A 5,497-nucleotide genomic window follows, 5' to 3' on the forward strand; every position below is an offset into this window, starting at 1 on the left:
CGGATGCAGAAGAGGCGACGATGGTCCTCAGTGACTTGGGAGGGGCCTTAAAAGCACCTTAGCCTCCGGACACCGCAGGGTCGCACGCGCCAAGTCCTCACCGTTGTTCAGTTTTGTAAGCGCTAGCATACCTCGTTCACGCACTAGAGAAGATTTTGTCTTTTGGCCCTTGGATGAAACCCGCAAAGCCGGAGAGACCCCACGCACGAGGCGCGGCCCTCCGAAGGCGAGTCGACCTGAGCCTATCGGTCAGCACACCATTTTTGTTTCGGGCAGGTGAACACCCTTACACCATTTATAGGCTGGTGCCGACCCCCTAGCTCACAGTTTGTGTCTTCGCTCCTCATTTTTCTCTTTCCATGCAACGTCCTTTGTCATAAAGGTATCTCCGGTACATGGTTTTTCTACGTCCATACCGCCCTGTCTTTGGCATGGACGCAGACACCATTTTTGGGCTGGTGCCGACCCCCTAGCTCACAGACCTGTGTTCGTGTCTTCAGTCCTCTTTCTCTTTCCATGTACCGGTTCTTGATTAAAATGATTTTTCGGTTGCATGTCCGCCCCTTTGCCCGGTTCTTCCAACTTGCATGGAAGAGATATGACCATACCGCCGGGACTTTGGTATGGAAATGCCTGGTTCTTCCGTAGAAGAGTTTTCTATGTTCTGGCTCCAGGACTTTGCCAAGAACACTCACGACGGTCTGCGGCGCCTGGTTCTTCCGTAGAAGAGTTTTATATGTACATGCTCCAGGACTTTTGCATGTACACACCATTTTTAGGCTGGTGCCGACCCCCTAGCTCACAGTTTGTGTCTTCGCTCCTCATTTTCTCTTTCCATGCACCGTCCTTTGTCATAAAGGTATCTCCGGTACATGGTTTTTCTACGTCCATACCGCCCTGTCTTTGGCATGGACGCAGACACCATTTTTGGGCAGGTGCCGACCCCCTAGCTCACAGACCTGTGTTCGTGTCTTCAGACCTTATTTTCTCTTTCCATGTACCGGTTCTTGATTAAAATGATTTTTCGGTTGCATGTCCGCCCCTTTGCCCGGTTCTTCCAACTTGCATGGAAGAGATATGACCATACCGCCGGGACTTTGGTATGGAAATGCCTGGTTCTTCCGTAGAAGAGTTTTCTATGTTCTGGCTCCAGGTCTTTGCCAAGAACACTCACGACGGTCTCCGGCGCCTGGTTCTTCCGTAGAAGAGTTTTATATGTACATGCTCCAGGACTTTTGCACGTACACTCACGACTTTTTGCCACTGGCCCGGTTCTTCCAACTTTTGTGGAAGATTTTTGGATGTCCATACCACCAGGCATATGTCATGGACATCCACGAATTCTCTCTAGTGTGGATCTCTGGAGCTCTGGAGCTTCGGTCCTCCGGCCCTCTGGATCTTTTGCCTGGTTCTTCCGTAGAAGAGTTTTCTATGTTCTGGCTCCAGGTCTTTGCCAAGAACACTCACGACGGTCTCCGGCGCCTGGTTCTTCCGTAGAAGAGTTTTATATGTACATGCTCCAGGACTTTTGCACGTACACTCACGACTTTCTGCCACTGGCCCGGTTCTTCCAACTTTTGTGGAAGATTTTTGGATGTCCATACCACCAGGCATATGTCATGGACATCCACGAATTCTCTCTGGTGTGGATCTCTGGAGCTCTGGAGCTTCGGTCCTCCGGCCCTCTGGATCTTTTGCCTGGTTCTTCCGTAGAAGAGTTTTCTATGTTCTGGCTCCAGGTCTTTGCCAAGAACACTCACGACGGTCTCCGGCGCCTGGTTCTTCCGTAGAAGAGTTTTATATGTACATGCTCCAGGACTTTTGCACGTACACTCACGACTTTTTGCCACTGGCCCGGTTCTTCCAACTTTTGTGGAAGATTTTTGGATGTCCATACCACCAGGCATATGTCATGGACATCCACGAATTCTCTCTGGTGTGGATCTCTGGAGCTCTGGAGCTTCGGTCCTCCGGCCCTCTGGATCTTTTGCCTGGTTCTTCCGTAGAAGAGTTTTCTATGTTCTGGCTCCAGGTCTTTGCCAAGAACACTCACGACGGTCTCCGGCGCCTGGTTCTTCCGTAGAAGAGTTTTATATGTACATGCTCCAGGACTTTTGCACGTACACTCACGACTTTTTGCCACTGGCCCGGTTCTTCCAACTTTTGTGGAAGATTTTTGGATGTCCATACCACCAGGCATATGTCATGGACATCCACGAATTCTCTCTGGTGTGGATCTCTGGAGCTCTGGAGCTTCGGTCCTCCGGCCCTCTGGATCTTTTGCCTGGTTCTTCCGTAGAAGAGTTTTCTATGTTCTGGCTCCAGGTCTTTGCCAAGAACACTCACGACGGTCTGCCCTCGCCTGGTTCTTCCAACTTCCGTGGAAGATTTTTGGATGTCCATACCACCAGGCATAAGTCATGGACACCCTGAGTCTCGTTCATGTGTGGATCTCTGGAGCTCTGGAGCTTCGGTCCTCCGGCCCTCTGGATCTTTTGCCTGGTTCTTCCTTAGAAGAGTTTTATATGTTCTGGCTCCAGGACTTTGCCAAGAACACTCACGACGGTCTGCCCTCGCCTGGTTCTTCCAACTTCCGTGGAAGATTTTTGGATGTCCATACCACCAGGCATAAGTCATGGACACCCACGAATTCTCTCTAGTGTGGATCTCTGGAGCTCTGGAGCTTCGGTCCTCCGGCCCTCTGGATCTTTTGCCTGGTTCTTCCGTAGAAGAGTTTTCTATGTTCTGGCTCCAGGACTTTGCCAAGAACACTCACGACGGTCTGCCCTCGCCTGGTTCTTCCAACTTCCGTGGAAGATTTTTGGATGTCCATACCACCAGGCATAAGTCATGGACACCCTGAGTCTCGTTCGTGTGTGGATCTCTGGAGCTCTGGAGCTCCCGGACACTCCTGGATCTATGGAGCTCCGGTCCTCCGGCCCTCTGGATCTCTGGAGCTCTGGAGCTCTGGAGGTCAGGCCCAAACCTCCAGGATTTTGGAAGGGCCTTTTTCATATTGCCAAGCCGAGTGTGACACCTTTTTCGGCCTGTTTCAGTCCCTCAGGACGGTCTCTCTGGTTCTTTTCACTCCCGAAAATTTTTCTAAGTCCAGCCACACTTAGAAAAAATTCGCTTCAATTCGGGAGAACCAGGGGGACAAGGGGCATTGCAAAAGTACTGTGCCCGAATGTGAGCTCCTTCCGTCGGCCTACTGGGGAGAGAGGGGTCGGTCTTAGGCCTGGAGCTCACATTCAAAATTTTCCTCTCCCTATAATCTTGCCGAAGGCTTTTTGCAGACCACCGGAAATTGCGGGAGTAGGCAAATCATATCCTAGGGGTATTGGTAGACCCAAATCACATGCCTTGGTAGACCCAAATGAGAAGCCCTGGTAGACCTAAAAAATCGAAAAAACGACTATGTCCGACAGGACTTAGTCGTTTTTTCAGAAATTTTCTGAAAAAACGACTAAGTCCTGTCGGACATAGTCATTTTTTCACACTTTTTCGGACTTAGAAAATTTTTTGGACTTAGAAAATTTTTGAGAAGCTCAAAAAAACGACTAAGTCCCGTTGGACATAGTCATTTTTTCAGACTTTTTCTCAAAAAAATGACAGAGTCCTGTCGGACATAGTCATTTTTTCACACTTTTTCCAAAAAAATGACAGAGTCCGTTTTTTTGGACTTAGAATTTTTTTTGGACTTAGAAAATTTTTGAGAACCAGGGCTTTTCACCGGGACTTTTGCCAGTTTGTATCCGAAGGCAGCGCTCCTTCGGACACTTTTCCTGTGACACACCGCTGTTGGACATAGTCATTTTTTCAGACATTTTTGAGAACCAGGATTTTCACCGGGACATTGTCCCATTTCTATCCGAAGATAGTGCATGGTCGGACACTTTTCCTCTCAGCCCCCGCTGAAAGACATAGTCATTTTTCCAAGATTTTTGGACTTAGAATTTTTTTTGGACTTAGAAAATTTTTGAGAACCAGAGCTTTTCACCGGGACATCTGCCCGTTTGTGTCCGAAGGCAGCGCTCCTTCGGACACTTTTCCTGTGACACACCGCTGTTGGACATAGTCATTTTTTCAGACATTTTTGAGAACCAGGATTTTCACCGGGACATTGTCCCATTTGTATCCGAAGGCAGCGCTCCTTCGGATACTTTTTCTCTCAGCCCCCGCTGAAAGACATAGTCGTTTTTTTCCAAGATTTTTGGACTTAGAATTTTTTTTGGACTTAGAAAATTTTTTGGACTTAGAAAATTTTTGAGAACCAGAGCTTTTCACCGGGACATCTGCCCGTTTGTGTCCGAAGGCAGCGCTCCTTCGGACACTTTTCCTGTGACACACCGCTGTTGGACATAGTCATTTTTTCAGACATTTTTGAGAACCAGGATTTTCACCGGGACATTGTCCCATTTGTATCCGAAGGCAGCGCTCCTTCGGATACTTTTTCTCTCAGCCCCCGCTGAAAGACATAGTCGTTTTTTCCAAGATTTTTGGACTTAGAATTTTTTTTGGACTTAGAATTTTTTTCGGACTTAGAAAATTTTTGAGAACCAGAGCTTTTCACCGGGACATCTGCCCGTTTGTGTCCGAAGGCAGCGCTCCTTCGGACACTTTTCCTTTGAACCACCGCTGTTGGACATAGTCATTTTTTCAGACATTTTTGAGAACCAGGATTTTCACCGGGACATCTGCCCGTTTGTATCCGAAGGCAGCGCTCCTTCGGATACTTTTTCTCTCAGCCCCCGCTGAAAGACATAGTCGTTTTTTCCAAGATTTTTGGACTTAGAATTTTTTTTGGACTTAGAAAATTTTTTGGACTTAGAAAATTTTTGAGAACCAGAGCTTTTCACCGGGACATCTGCCCGTTTGTGTCCGAAGGCAGCGCTCCTTCGGACACTTTTCCTTTGACACACCGCTGTTGGACATAGTCATTTTTTTGCCATTTTTTTGAGAACCAGGATTTTCACCGGGACATTGTCCCATTTCTATCCGAAGATAGTGCATGGTCGGACACTTTTCCTCTCAGCCCCCGCTGAAAGACATAGTCATTTTTCCAAGATTTTTGGACTTAGAATTTTTTTTGGACTTAGAAAATTTTTGAGAACCAGAGCTTTTCACCGGGACATCTGCCCGTTTGTGTCCGAAGGCAGCGCTCCTTCGGACACTTTTCCTTTGACACACCGCTGTTGGACATAGTCATTTTTTTGCCATTTTTGAGAACCAGGATTTTCACCGGGACATCTGCCCGTTTGTATCCGAAGGCAGCGCTCCTTCGGATACTTTTTCTCTCAGCCCCCGCTGAAAGACATAGTCGTTTTTTCCAAGATTTTTGGACTTAGAATTTTTTTTGGACTTAGAAAAATTTTCGGACTTAGAAAATTTTTGAGAACCAGAGCTTTTCACCGGGACATCTGCCCGTTTGTATCCGAAGACCTCGCTTCTTCGGACACTTTTCCATTGACACACCGCTGTTGGACATAGTCATTTT

This window comes from Stigmatopora nigra, unplaced genomic scaffold (genome assembly GCF_051989575.1).
Source record: "Stigmatopora nigra isolate UIUO_SnigA unplaced genomic scaffold, RoL_Snig_1.1 HiC_scaffold_159, whole genome shotgun sequence".
NCBI classification, from domain to species: Eukaryota; Metazoa; Chordata; class Actinopteri; order Syngnathiformes; family Syngnathidae; genus Stigmatopora; species Stigmatopora nigra.